At 41.9% G+C, this 25,046-nt stretch overlaps 1 protein-coding gene across 3 annotated transcripts in view; it reads left to right on the top strand.

Moving 5' to 3' along the window:
- Positions 1-2,942: 2,942 nt before the first annotated feature.
- Positions 2,943-25,046, top strand: part of LOC139920320 (unconventional myosin-VI-like) — a 149,286-nt gene continuing 127,182 nt past the window's right edge. For all 3 annotated transcript variants that reach the window (XM_078289974.1, XM_078289973.1, XM_078289972.1), the window contains exon 1: positions 2,943-3,053. The gene's annotated coding sequence lies outside the window, so the exon portion shown is untranslated. The remainder of the gene's footprint in view (positions 3,054-25,046) is intronic.

Below are 25,046 nucleotides of genomic sequence, written 5' to 3'. Positions count from 1 at the left end.
GAACATGACTTCTCTGTGAGATATGGACCGTCGTCTGAAGTCACATGAAACGTGAATTCAAAGCACATGTGAACAATTTGCTTTTCACATTGTATTCTGACATCACATTAACAGTTTTTACTTAAGATGTGATCATACAGTGGTTTTTTTTTACCCATGTGAATTTTTTTTTTCTTCACCTGCCGTTACATATGATAATATGTGATAACTTGATTTCAATCTCACCTGCAAAGAGACAGTTCACAGGTGAAAATGTAAATTTTCACATGTGAAATGCCGAATTTCACATGTTCACATATGAAAACCAACGTGTCCAAAAAAAAGGTCATGAGTTCACATGTGGGTTTTTTGAAAGCACACAAAAAAACTAGTTTACACAAAGACCCTGATAATGCACCTGCGTTCCAAGTCAGTCTCTAGTCTTGAGGCACAAGTCTCAAGTCTAAATGTGGATTACCAAGCCAAGTCCAAGTCAAGTCCAAGTCATTAAAGTCAAGTCTCAAGTCTAAATGTAGAACAGCAAGTCAAGTCAGAACAAATCAAGAGTCCAGTATCAATTTAATATCTTAAAGAAAACTAAATATCTAGGACTTTTCAATGCAATATGGTTTTAATAGGATAAAAACTTAGTAAGAGCATCATGAGTTTGATTTCTAGAATCAGTTTCAACTTCAATAAATTCAATCATTCCATACAAATTCAGAAAACAGAATTTAAATTCAGTCGTCTGCTGGAACAAATCTCATCACTTTCAATCTAAGTCATTTACACAAACACAAGATCTCAAGTCAAGACTTTAGAAACCTTTTCAAGTCATCAAAGTACAAGTCAGAGTCAAGTCCCAAGTCACCAGAACCCAAGTCAAGTCAAGTCTCAAGCAGTTAAAAATCAGCTAAATGACTGAGATGTAGATTGAAACAGGTCCAGCTGGCTCCTGGTCTGTCAGGTGGTTTGTTGGTTCTGTAATGAAATGCAGTCAGTCTGCCGCTCTCAGCTTTCAGCCGGTGTTGAGTGACTCCTGTTAGTGGGAAGAGGGAGAGATGACTTGTCTGGTTTTAAGTTACTGGACGCTAAAATATTCATGATTCTTGAATTGTGTTTTGTTATGCAATTTGCGAGCTAGGGACAGTCGCAGTGTGTCTTTCCAACGTCAAAATCTAAGATAGCTGCTTCATTTAAAGTAGTAATCTGTTATATTTTCATATTTAGAATCAACAGAAGAAGAAGAACTGGGTAGTTAGCATGAGCAGTGATAGCTACCATGACTGAACACACAAAGAAGAGAGAAACTCAAACTGCAGCAACAGAAAATCCAAGCTCCGCCCACACTGTTTGATTGACAGGTGATCTGTGGGAAGAGCAGTGCAGGAACACCGCAGTTTTGTAAGCAATGAATAGCATCATTCTGACATAATACTTTTGACAATTACATGAATATTAGATTAATATTTTATCTGACGCTCTTGCCTGCAGCGACATGAATGAGTACAACAGCAGAGCGAGCTTATGTTGTCGCCTTTGATAATTATCCCAGTTAATCCCCATCCTTCCTGGAGGTATTATTGCTCAATGTCAGTTACGCCAACAGCGACAACTTTGTGAAGCAACAGAGATGGGCGGTGTTCGCCTTGAGCTGCCTGCTAATTAGTATTTTCTTAACAAAGCCATGAAAAGCTGATGAAGATATGTGTGGATAATGCAGTGGTCTACAAAGTAGGTTATAAAAGACTAAAAAAAACTAGAAGAAAATAGATTTGTTGGTGTTATTTGAGGGGGAACTTGCTCTACATATGTCTGAAATCATGTGGGTTTTCCTGCGAGGATCCAGCATGCAGTACTGAAAGCTTCTTGGTGTACAACTATTATATTTGTTTGAGAGTAAAAATTTACAATGAGATTAAAGCAGCGTTAAGTGATATATGAACTGTATCGACCTCTACTGGCGACCAGCAGGAACTGCGACAACATCAATAGACCTTGAGCTACGGTGCGAGTTGTGAACCGACACGATCCACCAACAACCCCACAGCTGATGATACGCAGACACATTTTAGTTGGAAATATTTTCTCACAAAAAAATAATGTAGCAGTTTGAAATCTAGCCAAGCTTGATTGGAGAGAAAGCTTTGCTGGCAAAGTTTCAACATCAACCAATCAGAGACAAGAAAATTGGTCAGGTGACCTGTCCTCAGCCCAAAATATTTTCAAAACGGTCCAACTGCTACTCAACAGTAAACACAACTAGGAAATAATAGCTGTGATTCTTTTTATATAACATTTAATCTAGTTAGCTAGTTAGCTGTTGGATGCCAGAGCCGTAGATAAGCCACATTATGAAATTGCAGTGGAAACAAGATGATTAAATTATTACATTTTCAGTAGATTGCAGTGATGGCGGCAGTTTGTTATTTCATCCATTCTCACTCCAACTGTCAAATTTGTCAGTTGGTATTACCCATTGCTGGCAAATTTTGCCCCAAAATTGCCCTAAAGATTTACCTGTGCATCATCAGTTTATTACCCCCCCCCCCCCCCCCCCCCCCCCCCCCCACACACACACACACACACACACACACACACACACACACACACACACACACACACATACATTGTGGTAACTTTGTAGGGAGCAGTAAAAGTCTTACTTCTTGCCCCTTTAAAAATCTATTTACACATGAACCTCTCATGGGGCTTTCAGGGCACATGTGTCCTACATGTCCTGTTAGTAAGCCAAACACTCCTCCCCCCACCTCCCCCCCCCCTCCCCCTCCCCCCCCATGCCTGTCCCGCACAGCGCCCCCTAGGGGGAGTGACACGCTGCTGTTTACCCTGCGTGTGACGTCACGGGCCAGATCCCAGGACTGCTGCGGGAGTCGGAGGCTGCAGGGCGGGGAGAGTCTGGCCCAGGCTGCCGGAGCGGAGCTGCGATCATCTGGACCCCGGCACGGCACGGCACGGCACGGCACGGCACGGAGACTGTGGGAACTTGCACTTTTTTTTGTATCATTTCCCAAAACAAGCTGCGGAGTCTTTGGAGTTGACGCACAAAAGAGGTAGGTAACAGCCGTTTGAATGCACAGGAGGAGAATAGATCATAAGAACAAGAAGGTGATGTTAGCTGAGCGGTGCCCGGTGCTAGCAGCAGCACGGGCAGCCTGTCAGAACACACACTAGCTTTTCCTGCAGGAAAACCGTAAACAAATCGCTCCACGGTGTGCGGAATCCTCCACACGGCGGGGATTTAAACGGCGGTTGGTTCCAGACAGTACTAGCCACCGGTTTTCAATCATTTCTGCACTAAGCGATGGGGAATTCGATTATTTTGACAACAGCATCGGTGCTGGGATTTACCTAGCCTTGTTGCGTTCCGTGCTCTCTTGTATGGAGAGAATGTAGCGCCAAACTGTATTGAAAAATCTGACAATTCATTGTGTCTTCGATTATCGGTAAAGGTACATATTACACAAAACATGACTTAATACGTTTTCTGAATCTTTAGGAGTCGCCTTTCAATTCGGCATACATATAATTCACCATGCCTCACTTTATTTCAATACAATTTCAACTTTTAGAATTGGCTCAAACGGCTTTGCTACCGCCATCCAGGGTGGAAGAAGCTAGTGGGAATAAGCGGCGAACCAATTAAAAAGTAGGATTTTTATTGATGTAAAGTGCTGCTTGGTGGATTATATGAATGCCGAATTAAAGAGCAGCGTCTACCGATTCAGGAAAGGTACTGAGTCATATTTTATGGTGTATGTACTTTGCTGATAAGCGAGGTGACTTTAAATTACCAGCCTTTTTGAATGAGGTTCGGCGTGGGGTGCTGTCCAGACAAGCTACAGCGGCACGTATCCGGGCAAGGATTTAGCACAAGCCTCATTACATTACAGGGACGTTGGCGGCTGCAAAGAGAATTCACTGGTGCGTACATTACATGCAAAGCTGTGTTGTATAGCAGCAGCAATATGTCAGAATTCGCATTTATAGCATGGCTGCGGCCTGCAGACACACTGCTGCTCTGCCTGGGAGGAATCAATGGACATGGTTTGCATAAAAAAAAAACAAAAGCGGTTGGTTGGGCCGTTGTAACAGGCCCGAGCAATGACAGGAGATAATGTGGCATCAGAAGTCTGTATGTAGTGAACAAGCTCACCGACCGCTGCCATTTGAATTCTGTTGCATGATTATATAAGAGCCTCTGAATGGTTATTGTGCTAGAATTGACTGGGCAGCTTTGTTAGGCTAAAGCTGCCCTAAAATCACTATAATATTCCTGTAGGCACTCAAAGTGTGTCTGTCGTACTCAATAGTGTTAGTTTATCATTTATAGTTAATAGTTTACAGTCACCTTATTGTACTTAATTGTATTCTTTATCTCCTGTGGTATATTCCCAGTGGCACTCAAAGTGAGTCTGTGGCACTCAATAATGAGTTTATAATGACTTTATTGTACTTTATGGTATTTTTGATCTCCTATGGCATCACTTTAATATTCCTATAACATTCCTATAGGGACTTATAGTGTGTCTAGTGAGTTTATAGTGACATTATTGCACTTTGTGGTATTTTTTATTTTGAATCTCCTATGGTATCACTATAGTATTCCCAGAGGGATAGGAATAGTTTTACTGTGTAGTGTCCTTCTAAAATGTATTATAGGATTACTGTAGTTGTTTTCTGTTAGGGTGGAGGCCTCTCCAACAGAAAACCATTCGTCTCCATTTGTTAAAGGACTTTAACCTTTGCTCCTGCCTCTCCATACCTGTGTTTAATGAGTGAATTGACATATAGTCACGTTATGTCCCACAGGAAACGCTGCTCATTGTAACCGAGCTGTTCCTCCTGAGTCGTCATCCTGCTGGCAGTAAAAGTTTAGGGATCAAAGTCCCTTCAGGAAATTATCTCGAACGGTAGTAATGCTCCACTATTATTGGATGATTTGCTCTCTTGGGAAGCTGTTTTTATTGCTGCCAGATAGTTGGATAGTTGGATGTTACAGCCTGGAGGCCCGCAACTGTATGGAGGGATTGAGGTATAATTAGTATTTGGTTAAATGAAGTTCATGCTTGGTTTTTTGGTTGCGCAGATGTGACCACGCACTGTAGCTTCCATGAGTGCGCACAGCATTCTGGGTAAAAGCTCATGTCTTGGGTCTTATTTGGGATAATCTGTTTAAATGCATCTTCATCCCCTTACAAATAGCCCCCCCATATACATGAATAAACTGAATATACTGAAGATTACCGCTGAAGTGATCCTACACAGGTCGCGAAAAACAGCAGTAAATGTTATAAGGTGCATACATGCTTCAGTTTACTGGCTAATATCTGCAGATCCTAGGGGTTTGACTTGGGTTCCTCATAATCAGGATACAATTTTTCAACTTGGGTGCACTTTTGCTCTTAGGAAACGGCGTCACCGAATAGCGCTGGTGTTCGGCTTTTATTTTCCTCGCATAACACCGAAGAAGAAGCAGCAGATTGAGGTGGGAGGAGGAGGGAAGTGGTGGCACAAATTATTACCTGCATCTTTCTTCTTTTAGATTTTTACGTAGGAAGGTGAATGACTTGGCAGTTCCCTTTTGTTAAATGTGAAAACCATCGCTCCCCCCTCCACACGAAGAGGAACAACCTCCGCTTTAATAGCAGGGTTCCCACTGGTTAAGGGATTCCTGGAATATCATGGGTTTTTTGAGAGGTATATTCCAGACAAGGAACGTCAGGGAATTTGATCAATTTTCTGGGGAAGTCAGAGAATATCAGGGAACTTATTTGACAAATGGGTCACTTTCCAGGAATATAGCAGAATGTATTTTACAGCTTGTTTCACAGTCATTCATTGCATTACATGGTTTCAGCCCAACTGGAGCGGAAACCAGACTGGAAAACAACATCAACAAACCAGGAAGGAAAGAGCATTTTTTAACTCAGGGAAGCACTCCGACTTATTCAAGGTCATGGAGAAATCATGGACTTGTACATCAGGATTACAGTGGGAACCCTGGAATAGGCCATACTTTAAATACTACTATGACTACTACTACTGCTACTACTACTACTACTACTTCTACTACAACAAATTCTACTACTGCTGCTACTTCTACTACCACTACTACTACTACTACTCCTACTCTACTGCTACTACTACTACTACTACTCCTACTCCTACTGCTACTACTGCTACTAATTAGGGCTGCACGATTATGGCTAAAATGATAATCACGATTATTTTGCTCTATATTGTGATCACGATTATTTATCACGATTATTCATCCATTTTGTTTTATTGCACTTGAGCATTTTAAGTTAACCGAAATGCCTTCATATTCATAATGTATTTTATAAACCTAGAAATAAAAAAAACATTCAAATGTACAAATCTTTGAACCTGTGATTCCGGTGCACCGGGTCCGTTTTTTTTTTTCCGGGACCATCACCTCTGTAGCCTTAGTTTTTGGGCATTTGTATTCTAAGACACTTATTTTGTAAGAAGTCTATTTGGGTGTTTGTGGGCTTTTATTTTGAAGTTTCCCATAAGGACCCGCGGGAGAATTAGTGTAAATAAGGAAGTAGTACGTTCGCCTGTGTACCGCGTCCCTGGTTGGAGATTAAAAAGGAAATATTTTACCCCGTAACCCGTGCTTCATTGTATACTACACTTGGATCCAAGCTAATGGAAGAGTTTATATGCGCTTTGAAAGGTCGGCGGCAAACTGGGTCAAAATTCAAGTAATTTGAGTTTTGATTACGTTGACTAACCGTTGCAGCCCTACACCAGAGCAAGCTAAACCCAGCGTGAATAATCGCCCCCGGCCACAATCAATTAATTGTGGAAGCCAATATCGACATCGCGATTAATATACGATTAATTGTGCAGCCCTACTACTAATACTACTACTTCTGCCACTACTACTACTACTACTATTACTGCTGCTGCTACTCCTACTACTACTTCTACTACTACTACTACTACTACTACTACTGCTGCTACTCCTACTACTACTTCTACTACTACTACTACTTCTACTACTGCTACTACTGCTGCTACTGCTGCTACTACTACTACTGCTACTACTACTACTACTGCTGCTACTACTGCTGCTGCTACTACTACTACTACTACTGCTACTACTACTACTACTGCTGCTACTACTGCTGCTGCTACTACTACTACTACTACTACTACTTCTACTACTACTACTACTACTTCTACTACTGCTACTACTACTACTACTGCTGCTACTACTGCTACTACTACTAGGCTACTACTACTAATAATCTATATTAATCTATAATCTATATCTCAATATTGAGATCACAATTATTCAGTGATTTTGGGAGTAAAATACTTGATTGCACTTGAACATTTTAAATTCATATTGTACTTTATAAGCCTACACTCCTTTATAAGTACAAATCCTTGAAGCAGAATAAGAGCGGTCCTTATTCGCATGAATTCAGGGACTTTCTCCACAGTGAGGTCAGAGGTCAGGGTGAAGCTACACAGCAGCAGGAGCCTTCAGCAGAATGGATGCTTGCCAACACGGGAGTTTGAACCCGTGTTCTCCAGTTGAAGGGTGAACTCTGTAACCGCCAGGCCGTCACCCGTCCCGTCACCCATAATCCTTCAGTTGTAACGGCAGCAGAAAGTCTCTGTCCTCACCGGCGATGATGGAGCGCGTACATATCTTGTTTCTGGGGGTGTGATGCTCACGGCGGAGGGGGTTTGGGACCTCGTTGACTCTCCCATGAGCCTTTGTAATTAGTGGAATGTGAGCTGAATTAGTCATGCCGCGCCGAGCAGGCCGCAGTCTCTGTTGACTGTGATGAAGAGTGTCACCTTACACACCGTCTGAGCCCGACCGCCGCGCTCCGGGTGACTTCTCTACGCTCTCTGGTCTCTACAGGCGTGCAGATCACACCTACAGTTTGATTTCTTTGGTCCGAACCACAGTGGAAAAGTTCATGTTGTCGTATTTTTGTATTTGGTTCGTTTAGGTTCACACTGCCCAATTACAAGCGAACCAGGACTTGTAAACAAAAGTCACATGGACTCAGAAGTAGGTTGTTTATTGGACAGAGTTGTGGTGACCTGTCATCCTGCCAGGTTAGAGATTCAAAACAAATCTGATTCCAGTCGCTGTAACTTTAGCTAATCATGAGGATACTTTTGTATTGTTGTGTGTTCATCAAGCAGTTGGGACGTGATCATCGGCTCATATGTTGAGGAGACATTTCATGCCGTCCAGCGTCATCTTGCCCTTGGTTCAGTTTGTTCTGCCAGGCTTTCCAAACATGAGGGACTGCTGGATATCAGATGTCAAACATCTGTGTCTTTCTACCCATAAAACCTTGCATTTTGGGGTCGTTTCCTGTAGTAACTTGGGTCGGATTACGTTCTGACTCCTAATGAACTGAGTTCTCACTTATAATGAACTAGAACCTCTCCAAATATGCTCGGTATGAAGTTCCAAGTCCATAGGAAGAAAGTAAATTCCCGCTCACACAGGATCACCTCTTAATGTATTTTTTTCCATGTTTTGGCCATACAACCTTTCTTTCTATGTACCAAGAAACTACCACCAACCATTTACATTTTAACCATTTAGCCGGCACTCTCATCCAGAGTGACTTACAGTGACGATCAGTGTCTTGCTCAAAGACTCTTAGCTATTGATGGACACTAGTGTTGTCATGATACCAGAAGCTTGCCTTTGAAACCAGTACTAAGTTTAATGTCTAAAAATTCAGTGGTACCACATTATCACAGCAAACAAGAAAAACCATCAAGCAATGTGTTACCACACTTGACTTAAACAGGACATATTATATGGATGTTGTGGAGATTGAACATGTGAACTTTCTGTTAAGGGACGATCACTCTTGCGTCCCGTACCATCAGGCCGTCCTGCCAGGCCTGGTACTGTACATTTTGACTGTGTCCCATTAGTTTGTCAGCTCCATCAGCCGCCTCGGCAAGCAGCCGCCCATCATTCGGAGGTCCTATTCTTTTCTGATGGATCATATTTCGCTGGCTTCTGAATTTTGGAGTCCATCAGCCATTGTCGGTGGATGGGAAACTTCATTTGCTGCCCTGTAGGCCGCAAAGCAACACAGTGTTCAAAGTAGCGCATGCATTTTTTTAGCTGACGCTTGTATCCAGAGTGACCTACAATGACTGTAACAGTAGAATAAGCTTCAATTCCCAGATCTCCAACATTACAAGCAGCCGATAGTACGAAGTGCAAGCGTCAAAGCGGCGATGCCCCCAAAAAACTAGACGGAAGATTAATCAATTGATTTAATAAATATTCCTGCGTCTATACCAATCCTTTACCCAAGGAGAACTGTAATGCTTTATGTTTTGTCATGCTTTCATCTTTGCTTTTTCATCTTGCTTCCTATACAGTATGTTTTTCCCTGTTTCTTATGTGTTTTTTGCCTGAAAGACGTGAGGCTCGTGATCAAGAGTTACACTGCATTTTTATGTATATGGCAAATAAACTTGAAACTTAAGATACAAAAGTACTGTAGCATGTTTGATATAATGCGCTTGTATTTGAGTGCTAGGAAGTTTTCTAGCTTTAAGGCATAGGTGTAGTGACATAGTGCTAATTAGTAGCTGTCAACTTATTTTGAGTTACGCTCTTTGGCCCCTTTGTCTTAATGATAGACCTTTATTTCATGTATACTTTCCCCACATCTTTGGCTCAGCAGTGAGTGAATATCTTCGTCACATAACTCTTCCCAGTAGGTGATTTAGCCCCAGCTACCATCATGTAAACATGCAAATGAACCCAACCCATCCTTATGGTGGCGAGCGCTGTAACCTTGGCAACGCAGAGCGCAGCCATTCGTCCCAGGATCCCGGCAGGATCACGTGTTGGCGACCTTTGAAACCCAAGGCCTCCTGATGTGGAGTTAGACTCGCTCGCTGTACAACACAAGGCCTTTGCTCAGCGGTGGAAAGAGAACTACAATGTCCTGCTCAAGTAGAAGAACTGTTACTTTGCTGATGTTTTACTTGAGTAGAAGTAAAAGTACTGTTATAAAAATCGATTTAAGTAAAAAAGTAGCTTGTTTAAAGTGCACTGTAAAAATAAAAGTGTATGTTTTAGAAAAGAGAACGTTGTTAGATGTGATCTTTCGAATGCAATCCTAAAAGGACGAGAGGACAGATTTCAAACTAGATTCTTTCAATTGGAAAATTTGGAAATGACAAAATAAAGTGCACAAACAATTACTCTTTTATTGCAAATGGCTCCATAATTCGTCAATTTATGATTGTCCAGTTTCTGTTGCTGAGGGAGAGACACACAATCCGTCCTCTGTAATGGATGTGATGTAGTGAAGTACAATACTTCAGTAAAAATGTACTTGAGCAAAAGTAAAATTACTCAGAAAAGTACAATTACAAATACACAAAAAAGCTACTCAATTACAGTAACTTAGTAGCTTAGTTTCTTCCACCTTTGCCTTTGCTGTTGCTGTGCTGAAGGATTTCACAGTCGGGTTTACAGCAAACACTGTCACTGTCACCCAGATGTTGAATGCTGGGTAATATTTCGGGAGTGTGTCTGGGTGGCATCATAGTTGTTCCTACCACTGAATCTATTCTTGTGTTTTGTCTAGTCTGAATGTAGGTTAGATTTTTTTTTAAAAAAGCTCTAAAGATGACGAGAGCAGTGGATCGTGAAAAGCTGACACTGACAGTCTCTGCTCTGCCTGTTTTCTGCTGCTTTGCTTCAAGCTGTTAGTCTGGAGATTAATGCTGTTGACTCAAGCATGAAGAGGGTCTATATTTGTATAAAGCAATACAAGAACGGGACTTTTTTTTTTTTTTTTCTCTCTCGTTCCACTGCGGCGGTGTTGGCTTGGTTTGGCTCAGCCTGTCGCTCATTAGGTGACTTTGACCCCGTGTTAATCCAGCACTCTTTAGCACTTCTCTCACATATTTCAGTGACACAGGGTGAGTTGTTCCAGTTATTGCCGGGGGTTTTACAGCTCTGACCCTTGCACTTCTTATACTGTTGCTTTCTTGCAACATTGGTGATCTTCTTTTATTCTATTTTTAGGCTTATCTTTCTCGTTGTAGTCATTCTGAATAAGAGCATCAGCTAAAAGGCAAAAATATAAAAAGTATAAATGTAAAATACACACATACAGATATGTATTTCTAACTGACACTGTGTGCTAAAGTGTTAGCATATGCACTGTAGTGAGCTAAAGAGCTTTCAGGTGACACACACACAAGCTCTGGCGGCCATATTGGAGGACCACAGCTCTTTGGCAATGGTGATTGCGAACGGCTGATTGTGTTTCTAAAAGTATAACTTGGTCGTCTCAACAGAATTGAATATAATTTCTGTGCTGTTTTTGACTGGGAACGGATCATTTTGCTGCTGATCCATCTCATTGATTTAGTGTTTAGATAATGTCAGCTTGTTAGCTAGCTAACCATAGTATCTGGTCAGCTAACCATCACTGCTAACACTAGCTAACATATCTAGTAGCAGCTAGCGTTAGCATGTTCACATTAACATCAGTGTGTTTGCTGGCTAGTTAGCTAGCTAACAGTTTGTTCAGGTTAACTGAGCTGACTCTTCTCAAGCTACAACTCAGAGTGTTTTGGAGTAGAGACTAGGGCTAAAGACAAGACAGTTTACTGTGTCACAGTAACCAAATCCACCTTATCACACTATTCACTTTTACTGAGAACGTTACTGAATGGATCTACAGCCACATCACAACAAGCTGACTCAGATATCTCTCTTTTTCTATTCTGGTTGTCTATATTTAGCCATTATTTGTGCTCATCCAATTCTCCAGTGGACGTCCATTATGGGACCAGTCATGGTTGCTATGAGATTTGTTACGCAACCGCAAACCCTCTATACTGGACATACACAGGAGAAACTGTCACCAGTCCTCTTGTTGATTGTGTGTGCTGCATGCAAACACACTCAGTGTGTGTTTCCCAAGATGCCTTTGGCCAAATGAGTGGAGCCAGCCTCCTCCTTTGACCCCCCTGTCCTCTGGTGTCCTGCCTCAGTGTCTCTGTCTCTCTCCGGGGAGCTTCCTCTGCTCTCAGTGTGGGTTTCTGCTGAGTGTCTCTGTCGGTCCGGTCGGCCTGTTGAGGAAGTGACCGCACACAGGACAGATAACCAAGAGCCTGAGAGAACAAGATAGTCTTCAAGAGGTTTCTCATCATAGCAAGGACAGGAAACTAACTCTGTTTTTGCACACTGACAACAGAGACTGGTGGATATCAAACCTCACAGGCCACTTTCAGTATTTTACTTCTGAGATTTTTGGGTTTGACTGTAAGTCTTATGGGTCCAGATGAAGTGGATGAATGTTTGTATGGATATGTGTGTGTGTGTGTGTATGGCGGCCTCGCATCATGTTCAAATAAAAAGATAGGGTAGGTTAAAGAAAAATGATTTAAATGAGTTCAAAGAAACAAACAGTAATAAAGGGTAATCGACAAAATCAACTTCCTCGCCGCACATATATTACGTCATGTTTAGGCTGGATATCAGTCTGAGCCAGTAGTAATATTTAGGAAATATGTTTATATTTACTGTTGCTCTATGCCACTCCAATAATGCAAAACACACTCCAAGCACCTAAAAAGCTCCAACACACTTGTTTATCCTGGTAAAGTTGACCAAGTACGGACTCTCTTTTTCAGGAATGGCCTCCTTTCTTCACCATAGTTGTTAAAGTGATGTTGAACTCTGGTAGAGTCTTGTGTCGTGTTTCTTCCTCCATGATAAAACCCCCAAAATCAGTGATTCTGTGATCTGTTGCTTCGGTAGAGCAGACTGGAGAATTGTGTTTTTTTTCTCTCTCCATTCACTCTCATTGTATAGAGGAACAGTCTGAAAATCACTTCTAGCACATAAAGGAACGCCGACAAAGCAGATTCTGACAATATATTAAAAAAAAACACTAGTCATGCTGCTGAATTTATGTGAATCTCTTTCTTTATGTTTATTAAACCTTTCAGTTTGAAGTGTAACACAGAAATCCAGTTGGAGGAAACTTATACCGATGGAACGAAGAAAATAATGTGTTAAATAATAATAATAATTGTAAATATGTGAAAAAAAGGTGAGCGACTCGTTTTTTTATATATCGGCAGAATCTGCTTTGTCAAAGTCCCGTCTCCCACCTTTTTTCACCTATTTACAGTTATTGGTAAACAGATTATTTTCTTCTTTAAGGGAAGGGAGAGCGGTTCTTGTTGACTTTCTCCACCTAGATTTGACCCGTGACTTCTGGGATTCGAACTGGCTTCTGGCTTTCTAGTCACAAGCACAGGACTGTCCCTCTGCTTGTAGGTGTTTGGGGGGGATTAGCTGAGTTTGGGACAGTTTGGGAGCGAGGTGTAGCAAGGGAACCGGGACGGATCCGCTCTTTGGCCCAAAAACTTTCTCTCTCTTTCTTCCCAGAAGGCCGCTGCAGAATCCTTAAGAGGCTTCAGACGGTGATTGAAAGCGCTTTGTGGGACTCTTTGTGTAATGTACAACTTTTAAGCTGCTTATGAGAGCGTTTTATTGGTGTTAGACTTCGCCTTGAGGAGGATGACTCTCGTCAATCTTTAAGCCGTGTCACAGGGGTTTTTGGACGAGCTCAGCACTTAGGCTTCGAATTCAACGGCTTTGCTGAAATCATCAAAATGGATCTCCGACCGATTCGCAGTGTGTGTGTGTGTGTGTGTGTGTGTGTGTGTACATTTGCACTGCAAAAATGACAAGTTGCCAAGTGATTTTATCTTGCTTCCAGACCTATCAGCTGATTTCATGATATTTAATTCTCTCACTGCACTGGCAGATAATCTTGCTGGTTTCAATAAATTTTACTTGATTCATGCCAATATGACTTCTTTAAAGAAATCATCATAAAACAATGAAGAACATCTGGAAACAAGAAACTTTCTCCAAGACAATTTCACTTTTATCAAGAAAATGAAACAAGTTACATTCTTCTGGAAAAAAAGGCAAATTTGTTAAAAACAAAATCCTAAAATAAACTCGATCAGTCTGGATACAAGATTAAATAACTGAACATCAGTCAGGTTTTACAGTTTGAATCCTTTATAATATTGGAATCAAATCCATTATAATTAATTCTGAGGACGGAAAATAAAGGATTTAAAGTGTGTGTGTGTGTTGGTGTGCGTGTGCTTTTGTTTGTGTGTATTTGAATCCTCTTTTGATATATAAATCCTCTGCATGTCTGTGTGTGTGTGTGCTTCCATTCATGTGTGTGTGTGTGTGTGTGTGTGTGTGTGTGTGTGTTGGGAGGGACAGATTCCTGTCTGTTTCAATAGAAAGGACTCACCTGCTAATCTGCTGATCCTCTGACACACCCTGTTTCGCTGCAGGTGGGGCGGCGGCCGTCTAATGATTTCAAAGAATGCTGGGAAGTATTCATGACGGCGTGCTGACATTACAGAGGTGTTCATACAAAAACCACCATGACTTCACAAAAACCTCATCATGAGGCCAGGAAACCGCCGCTGTCATGCACCGGTCAGAGAGGCCGGTGGGTCCAGAATTCAGAGGCCTCTTTGATCACTTTGATGCAGACAAATTGATGCTTTTTTTTTTTTTTTTTTTTACAGTAGAAAAGAGACAAAAGAGACATTGTGGCTGCTGGGGAAGACAAGCTTGCAGCCAGAACTGAAATTTACCAGCCTTTGGGTGGTGGCTGGTGTTAATTTCTACCCTGCTTGTGATTGGTCCAGCTGCTTAAAGCAATATTCCACTTAGTTAATTTAACACGGGGGTAATATTTGGCTCTAGACCAACATGAAAACCAGAATATAATCTCCTCACCAAGATCAGATGCAGCTTGTAGTGTTTGGATTTTTACTTCCATTTTTTTTTACATTGAACACGTCGGTGAACAGATTCAACAACAGATCCTGCTGCTGTGATTTTAAATTCACTGCTGGTCCGACATTTTAGAACGTCATTTCGCCCCAAAAGCATTTTTATTGATAGAAGAGAACACAGCGGAGGGATATCATTTAGGAGAGAGAGTTCCTGTGTGGGAGACCAGATCTACTTTTATTTTTAAATACTAATTTTAGTGTAAACCAAGAATAGAAATGCAAAATGACGACGGACCCAGGATTGCTTTGTTGTTGTTGTTGAATGTGTTCACCGACGTGTTCAATGTCAGTTTTCGTCCAGCTGCATCTGATCTTGGTGAGTAGTTTATATTCTGGTTTTCATGGCGGTCAAGTGCTGAATAACGCCCATGTTAAAGGTAAAAGGAATATTGCTTTAAATCCATTTCCCCATATGCGGTTTCTAGTGAGAATGACTTAAGCATTGTTTTGCCGAATGGGATCTTGTGGCATCAGGACCGCCGCACGCTGAGGTCGACGTCAGCTACGATTATCAGATTACAGGCGAACCCCCCCCTCTGGCGTTTTGACACGCCGGCCTCTTACTGAAGAATCCTGAAAGCAAAAGCGGCCGGGACAAAGAGGGAATCGTCACATGTTGGCGTCCCAGAAAGCGGCGCACGTTACAGCTTTCGAGGACGGGAGCCAGCACGCATGTCAAAACAAGCCTTCCCTAAGCGAGGGTGTAATGATTTAAGGTAAGGCACTTAGGGGAAGAGCACGCATTAAAGTTTAAAGAGTTGCTGCACGCTGGCCCGTCTCCGCCCACTTTGCCATTTCGGGAGACGCCACGATGCAGTTTGGCAGCCGGGCACACTGGGAGAGGAGGAGGAGGAGGAGGAGGAGGAGGAGGAGGAAACATGGGGCTTGTTAACGGATAAAAGAGCTTGTATGAAGATAAGCACATGCATCATCATCTGTGTACAAGTACAAGTTCATCAGAATTGTCAGAGGGATGATTGAGACATTTTAGAGAGCAACAAGACATCAATTTCCGACAAAATGAGCAAATAAATGATGAGAATGGAGCAGCATGTGGCTGGTAGCTGGTGGTAATTATCCCCCCCGGCTGGATGAGAGCAGAACATTTCACAGGCTGCAAAAGTCAGATATAATTGTAACAAGGCGTCATTACTCAGGATCAGAGAGAGTAAATGATGTGTGACGATGAGTTTATCGCCTGCGAGGAAAAACAAATGCTGTTGCTGTTAGAGGAGGCTGGAAGATATTGACAGAAAATCAAATTGTGATTATCTGACAGAATATTGCAATTGCGATTTAAACGTATTGACTGATTTCCTGATTTAAAGTTTTTCGTGTTATTCACTACCAGTTAAAAGTTTGGACACATTTTTCTTTGCTTTTACTATTTTTCACATTTTAGAATAACAGTAAAGACATCAAAACTATGAAATAACACAAATGGAATTATGCAGCGACCAAAAAAAGTGTTAAACAATTCAAAACTATCTTATATTTTAGATTCTTTAAAGTAGCCGCCCTTTGCCTTGATGGAAAGGCAAAGGCTTTGGAAAGAAATTCATACATAGGATCAACTTCACTGTTTATATTTGACTAAGAAACTCATTTCAAGCATTTAAGCAGAAGCCTTTAGATCAAAATGGCTTTCAGATGATCAACAACAAAGTGCATTCAGTCAGGTGGGTCCAAACTTCTGACTGGTAGTGAAGATGTCATGAGTTTGAGTCTGAAAGGTTTTGATTCATGGACCGAAGATCTAAAACACCTTGTTCACAAATCCATTTTTGATGCCTGTCTCTCTTAAACAATTAACTGCAGCCTCTGCGATTTGGAAATTGCACTGCGATTTCAATTTTTGTTTCAATTAGTAGTTCGGCTCTAGCTTTTCAACTCTGCGTCGAGGCCGGCCTGCCGCAGCTCTCTGGACGGTTGCTCTGGCGTTGTCGATACAGCCTCCGGGGCCATTGTCTCTGAACACATCCCCGGCTCTGTGTTTCCCACGTGACTCCACTTCACCGGCACCACAGTAAGCTCTCAGTCGGCCAGCGACGCAAATCTAACAATCCTGCGTTTGTCCCCGCCGGGGCAGAGGAGTGGGCCCGACGCGCATAACTCCCGACCGACTCGAACGCAGCGCTCTGCCGCTTCCTCTGCTTCTGTCCTGTGTGTGTGTCCCCCCTCTCTGCCGTACAGCGGGACAGCTGCTGCAACTGGGGGCATCCAAAGTGCACACAGTTTGTTTTGAGTGCTGCTCTTTTAAATGCAACCACATCCCGTCCTTTGCAAGCACCAAGACTTTCTTTAAAGGACAAAATCCACTGTAAAACACTTAAAAATAAACAGCTATTGGTGATGTACGTTGCATTTCTGGGTTCATCAGAAAATGTTTCAGGATGTAAAACCTCAGCGGTAAACGTCAGGTTTTGGTGTCAGTCCCTCAGAATCGAAAGAGCGAGGGCTTCTTTCTAGAGCCGCCATTTTGCACCGAGAGACGTTCAACAATCATACAGGGAGAAATCCATCGTAGAAGAGGAGAGAGACCAGTTTCTCCACCCACAGGAGCAGCAGAGAGACCAGAATACACTGCAGCAGAGAGACAGCCTGGGGGGGGGTATAACTCATTCAGGGTGAACGCAGGAAAAAACAAACTGAAATAGAAGTAGACAAAGCAAGTTCATCAAAAACTCCTGAGATGCATTGAATATCACAAATCAATGATATGGAACCGTTAAAGACGATCCAAGTGTGTGTTTATACTCATAATTCAATCCCCCCTTTCTTATATCCATCATCTCCCCCTCCTCCCCCACTCATCCGCACAATAGCAGCTGCTGTCATCTTGGGCATCCAAACTGAACTCAGTTTGTTTGGTTTAATGCTCGTTACATGCTGATCTCGACCACATCCTCAGCTTTTGAAGAAGAACTGGAATGTTTTTAAGATGCAGTTCCCCCCCATCTATATTCTGCACCCACCTCCACCCACCCCACCCTCTCTCAACCATGCAGTGAAGCAGCTGTTATGAAGTTAGACGTCCAAATTGAGCATTTTTGTTTTCATTAACGCTCCCCCTCACGCCTCGCTCTCGTCCTTGATGTTCTCCGCAAGTTCGTCACATCTTCCTCTAGCTTTTTGTGTGAGTGCAGCGCTGGGAGGAGAGCGGTTTAGTGTTTAGAAAGACCGTCTTTCATCTGGAAGACCCGGGTTCAATCCCCCATGGGTCAACTGTTATTATTAGAGAGATAGAGCTGGCTGGAGTAGTAGGGGCTTGTTTGTTGCTGGAGTTGCCGGGTGGGTGGGGCTTGCCGCATTAGGACAGTTAATGTAGTCGTCAATCACAGAAAAAATCAATGGAATTAACTTTGAAATATTTTCCTTATTGTCTAAACTTCCTAGTGCAAGCGCCACACATATTCATAATTAAATTCAGTAAACTTTATTTATCCCCGACGGGCAATTAGATACTGAGCACTCATCAGACAAACACAGAAATGACTGAGAACAACATGTAATAATACTACAATAAAGTACACAAGTGCTAGGAAGTTAAAATATGAGAGAAACTACTGTATGTGGAAACTGTAGTCGGTCGGTTGGTTTGTCCAGGTGAGAACGATGACCTTTGAACTCTGGTGGCACCGAATAACGGCACCGAGAGTCTCAGTCCTCTAACAACAGAACGGCGATGCGGTTCGTTAGGAGTGAGAACGTAATCCAACCAACTGTAGGAAACCACCCCAAAACGCAAGGGATTATGGGTAGAAGGAGAAGAATGTTGAACAAGCCGTGGTGTGCTTGCAGTCGGGCAGCGTGAACCTAAACGAACCAGATACAAAAATACAACAAAGTGAACTTTTCCGCTCTGGTTCAGACCAAAGAAAATGACTAAAATAATCCCTCGAAAGTATTTGAAAGTCATGTTTGGCCCTGATGTGACGATGAGGGAGAGAAATCAGCATGTTGCTGTTTAAAGATATTCAGCGAGGCAGCAGAGGATGAATTAAACATTGTTCACATCGTGGGAAAATGCACGTGAAGTGATGCTGCTCATGCTGACATTCATGCTCACATTTATACTTTGTTCAGGTTCAGCGCGCTGAAGCAGCTTCAGACCGGAAAGTTGAGTTTTGACAACCTCTGATTGTGCCTCCGTGCTGCAGACAGTGTTGTAGAGGTCTGCCTCTGTGCTGCAGGAACCCTCTCCTGCCATGCATTCAGAGCCAGTGTAAGAAATGCTCTCTTGAACGGTCTGCAGTGGATCGAACATTTCCTTCTGTCCCACAAACTATATGTGAAATGGAAAGTTGCATTTCTGTGGCAACTAGACACAAAATGTAGTATTCCTCTTTTGGATGAACTGACAGTGGAGCAGTAATGACGCAAACATGCAATAAAAAGTTGTTTTTTGATAATGGAACTGTATATCTGAACTAGGGCTGCAACTAACGATTATTTTCATTATTGATTAATCTATCGATTCGTTTTCTGATCAATCGATTTAATCATTTAGTCTATAAAATGTCAAAAGTTCCCAGAGCCCAAAATGATTCTTAAAATGTCTTACTCAGTCTGACCAGCAGCCAAAAAAACCCCAAAGTATTCATTTTATAATGATATGAAACAGAGAAAAGCTGCAAATCTTAGCAGTAAGCAGCAAATGTTTGGTATTTTTACTTGATAAATGTCTAAAATGATGAATCAATTTTCAAAGTTGTAATCAATTAATTTTCTGTTGATTGACCAATCGATGAAGCGACTAATCGTTTCAGCGCTACTCTGAACTCATATAGGAATAACTCACTGTCATTCCCACCCCCATCCCAACCCCCGTCCATTTAGATATAATAAAACTGATCTTTGTCTCATATTTTACCACATCTCCTTCAGTGTTGATGTCAGAGCAAACAACTGGAAGCTATTTTTAGATAATGTTTTTTGAATATGCAAACTCTGAGAGACAAGAGGCTTGTAACCAAATACCTCTTTGTTGTGGAAGTCAAAAGGCCAGGTGTGTTCTGCTGCTCTTTGTTTCAAGAAAGAAAGAAAGAAAGAAAGAAAGAAAGAAAGAAAGAAAGAAAGAAAGACTCTTTTCTGTGTAAAGGGCTCACATGGTTCCCAGGCTGGTGGATGGGTGTGATTTGGGTGCTGTCATATAAAAATATACAGTAATACACCACAGTAAGAATTTATTACCCGGTCTGGTGAGTGCGCATCACATCAGAGTCCCAATTCCATAATTAAATTCCTAATCGTTTCAAAACTGGCAACCTTGCTTCACATGGTGCGATAACGATAAAATTGTATTGGACTCACTGCGTCTCTTGTGTGTTTGGTTGTATTTTGTCCTTCTGTTGTTTAGTGGCTGATTGAAGTCGTGGAATCAATTGCGTGAACCTGCCTGGACTCTAAGGGTGCGTTCACAAAAAGCAATGTTCACAACGGTTTATTTGAACTCTGGAACTTTGAGGTCCAGGTGAGAACGAATGGCTTTGATTGATTGATTGATTGACTTTATTCGATAAATTAAAATACAATATACAAATGTACATACAGTACTAAAATTCATCAGGATATCGCAATAAAGTCACATGACTTATTTCCATTGCGGTCCTGAAGTCTAGGCTAGGAGGCAGGCAGGAAAAGGGAGTGACATGTATATGCTACTAATATCCCATTTTTACACTAAAACACCTAATAAAAACATCAATATTATACAATCATGAAAATAATAAAAAACCACAAGTACAGAAACCAGTCCAAACTTAGAACTGTCCTAGAAAAGATGTTTCACTATACTAACTTACTTTCCAACTGTAGTGACACCTGAAAATGCTTCAGTTTCAGTCCTCTAACAGGCGAGGTAGAGCGTCAGGAGCCGGATGTTGACATCTGATAGCAAGCGGTTGCTCGTTCTTGGAAAGCCGAGCGTAACAAAATGAACCGTGGGCAAACTGCAGATGCTTATGTTCAGCCACTTCCTCGTGTGTTCGTGTTACGCTTATCTCACGATACGATTCGATGCTCCATGTGACTTTTGTTTACAAGCCTTGTTTTGCTTGTAATTGGGCAAAGAAAAACCGACTCTTGCTGTGATCGCACCCTCACTGTTTGTGGACATTTACATTATTAAAAGGTGTTGGCAGGTTAGAGAAGCTGGCTTGTGACCGGAAGGTTGCTGGTTTGAATCCCTCAGAAAATGTGAGCGGGGGGAAGTGAATGAGGAACGGCCTTTCCTGCCTCAGAAGATGCTGTTGAGCAAGGCAGTGAACCCCCAGCTGCTGAATGCTTTCAATCCCTCAGGCTGTTGTTCTTAGTGTACTTGACTGCTTTAATAAAGGTTTTAAACAAATCATATTCAGACAGTTTCCTTGGCTCGGCTCCCTCCCTCCAATTATCGTGTTCACTCACCGTTCCACTGGTGGAATATCTTAAAGCCAATTTTGTGAAATCTGCATTAGCATAATGCTTGTGTGCTTGCTGGACCAGCAGTACACTCTCGGCTTAAATGCTGGTAGTTGCATCAGGAAACATCAAAATTGTAAGCAATATATTCACAACTTGGTTCAGTTTGCATCTTTAATTTTACACCTCACCGAGTATCTTAATGGAAATAATATTCCAGAGGATGCCGACAGCTTGATGAATTTTGGCAACAAGGCTTTGCTCAGAAGCTTTTAATATATAGGGCAACGGCCAGAAATAGATTATGCAATAGTTTTGTACCCATTTGGTTTAATGCTTTGGTAAAAAAGCATTACTGTGATGGTGAGTGTAGAGCAGAGCATGCTGGGATGCAGGTCAGCCGGCCCATCAGCCTGGCTGTTGGTGCTGTGTGGTTTCTGAACTGCAGCACGGCGGTTTGAAGCAGAAGGATCAGCTGTCCTGTCAGACTGTGGGTGCTGTGATGGGTGGTCAGGTCAGAGATGATGGGTGAGATGTTGTGGACTAAATGTAGAGTAGCATAGGAGCAGAATTAGATATTTTCCTGGGTCTAATGCTGCGTTCCATTCAAAGTCGGAAAGTCGGAAATTCCCAGCTGGTACATTGTTATTAAAACCTCCATGTAGGGCTGGGCTATATCGTCTTAATCTTAATCTTTAAATAGAATCATATGGTGATGAAATTATGATATCGCGTTATTGTGATACACAGTTAATTTAGACAGCAAGTCTAAATTAACGATGATAAACAAATACTGATTAAAATCTATCACCAAATGACACCTGAAACAAATTAGGGGACATTATTTGAAAATTGTAGTTTTATTGTACTTTATATTACCGTGCAGTTCAATGTGACGGAACATCAATTTGATTATTTAACATGTGATTTTACATATGTTGTCGATATGGAAATAATTTATTTTGTTTATCGTGATATCGTCCATTCCTGCCTCCGTGTGTTTCAGCAGTCCAGCTCAGAAAACCAGGGGAGAAAGACACTTTGCTCAATATAAAATACTCATATTCAATTCTACATTTACAGTTTATGTTTAACCATTTACCACATAGGTGTTGTGATAGATTTAAAGGTTCCATATTCTCCACTCTCCAGTGTTTTATTTTGTGTCTTGAGGTCCATTCAAAGCTGTGTGTGTGGTGTCATGAACCAAAAACACTCTCAATCCATTTCTCCACGTTCATTTTCCAGCATCTCTCTGAGCCTTACCAAGAACAGGCCGTTTCTGTCGCCGTGTCTTTAAGGCTCATTAATATTAACGAGCCCTCCGTTCCGATTGGCTAACCGTTTCGAGAGTGAAACGTGAGACGCCGCGGCCCGGCGGCTACAGGTAGGGAAAACTCTCCGGTAATAAACGATGACGACCGCTCGACCGCTTTGAAAAAAACACTTTGTTAGTCTATTATTTCTTACAGAAATGATAATGAGCGAACCTTTGTGACGCCACAAAGTTACGGAAGTCCAAACGGCTCGTTTAGAGGCTCGCTTTTCTAATATGGATTGTGTGGATTTAGTTTTGATACTTTCACCATGTTTAGATAGACCATCCAACTCCTTTATCATCACAGAGGCAAGGGGAGTCCTGCTTTACATGATATGGGACCTTTAGAGTGATGCAATGCTGGAAATGGAACTGTATTTTGAGGATTATAAGTGTATTAAAGACAATGCGGTCACATGATAACCCCACTGACAGCCTTACTCCCAGTGTTATTAAGATTATTGTGATATTAAAGTTGTCCGTATCGCCCAGCTCTAACTCCATGTCTCCGAACTTTGCCCGATATAAAATACTGTTCCCCATGCAGCAGCTCATGTTATGTCAGTGATATTTGGCAGCGTTAGCAACTGTAAGTGCAACTTTACATTTACAATTTATGTTTAACCATTCACCGTTGAACCGTTTTGATCCTCCTTCAATCTATCATCCAAGCCAGGTTTCTTGTTAGATCTTGCTCAACCCAGTTTAATAGCGCCAAGCGATTACATCAGATCCTGTATTGATGGAAGATGTTCATGATAACAGCAGGTAGTGATGGTGTGTGTGTGTGTGTGTGTGTGTGTGTGGGCTGGACAGTGGGAGCAGGTTCGGTCTTGCCTTCTGCTTTTCAGAACTGGCTGCAGACGCTCTTTGTATCAAACCTAGCTGATTTTTTTGCTGATCATTTGATGTGATAGTGCTTCACTTTTCTTACTGTTCCTCAGAAATGCTGACAAGCCACAGTTGATGTTTACAGTAATCTATGCATAAATTATTATATCGATTAGTCTTAATGTATTTTTGGCAGACAGCTTTACCCAAAGTGCCTTGCAGTACCGGCACTGCCTCCATTTTTAGCAGTGAGTGTTCCTAGTGGGAGTGTTACTGCTTTGCTTTACACAGGAACACCAAGCTAAATGTCTTTCTATTAAATGATAATATCAAATACTGCCATTTAATTGCTTCTTTTAGTTCGACCTAGTTTCACTGCAAATTTGAGATTCAGCCTATATGTCTAATGTTAAAACGAAATCCATTACACATGATTGGAGCGTTGCCATGGGATGTTTTATAGTGTCAGTGTGGGGCTGCTGATAGTAGATGGGTTTTTTTGCCAATGTGCTTTTGGGTTTAAAATACTCAAAATGAATCTTATTGTTCTGTTTTGGTTTATTTTGGAGGCAGAAATGATGGCCTCAGTTTTTCATGACTTTGTCTGCGTTGTTAATTCAAATAACCCCGGCTCTGACTGGGTTAACTCAGCGGTATCAGTGGGCGTGTTATCAGGAAGTCAGGTGGATTGGATATTGACCTCATATCTTCCTGTGGTTTCAGGAATGACCGATCACTATTCAAATGATCCGGCGGCGGCTCTGTCGGCCTGCTGGAAGGGAACTTCCTGGTCCTCGGTCATGTGTTTGTCAGGACAGCCTCCGTTTCAATGAGGCCAGAATTAGAGCTCATACTGGTCCAAGAGTCCAGTGCTTGACAGATATGGGTCAAACAATATTAGAACATACTTTTAATGGTTTGTTTTGGCCTAATTAGGTGCCAGATGGGTTAGGTTTATGGTTTAGAGTTGGGGTTAAAGTCGAAGATTGCTATGTAAGAGTCAGAGAGTTTAGACAATTACTGTAAAATCACTAAAAAGTTATTTAATGTACTTTTCTGTGACTGACACCTTAGATGAAACTATCTGACTTGGTAAACCCCACCTTTATAATCCTTCGAGCAGGTTAAACCAAATGCTACGTATTATTTGCATTATTATTATTATTAAGTGTTATGTGACCCTTTCATAACCCACATGGATTTCGCATGTTAGCGGTGAGCTGCTGTTTGACCTGCGTCTGCTGCCTGGCTCTGTTCAGTTAGCAGATTGATCTGACAGAGGGCCTTTGGCCTCAGATGGCCCCTTTTTAAAAAATCACTATTATGACGAGGAAACATCGGCCGGCCTCGCCCAGCCGGGGGAATTTTACAGCTTTGATAATGAATTACCAGCAACCTTTGATCTAGATTTTGTCATCACACCTTCAGGCATGAGGGAACAGGATATTTATGGAATCACATTGAAGCTCCAGTGTTGAGGCGTGTGTTCATACAGGAAGCGAGGTGAGATTTTGCTTCGCTTTGCTCAAATGATTTGGGTGGCTTGACTTGAAAAATAAGCAAAGTTGGCGTGGCGACATGCAAGCAG

The sequence above is a fragment of the Centroberyx gerrardi genome, chromosome 18 (genome assembly GCF_048128805.1).
Source record: "Centroberyx gerrardi isolate f3 chromosome 18, fCenGer3.hap1.cur.20231027, whole genome shotgun sequence".
Taxonomy (NCBI): Eukaryota; Metazoa; Chordata; class Actinopteri; order Beryciformes; family Berycidae; genus Centroberyx; species Centroberyx gerrardi.
Note: the sequence above shows the minus strand (reverse complement) of the source record. Positions and strands in the feature narration are given on the sequence as shown.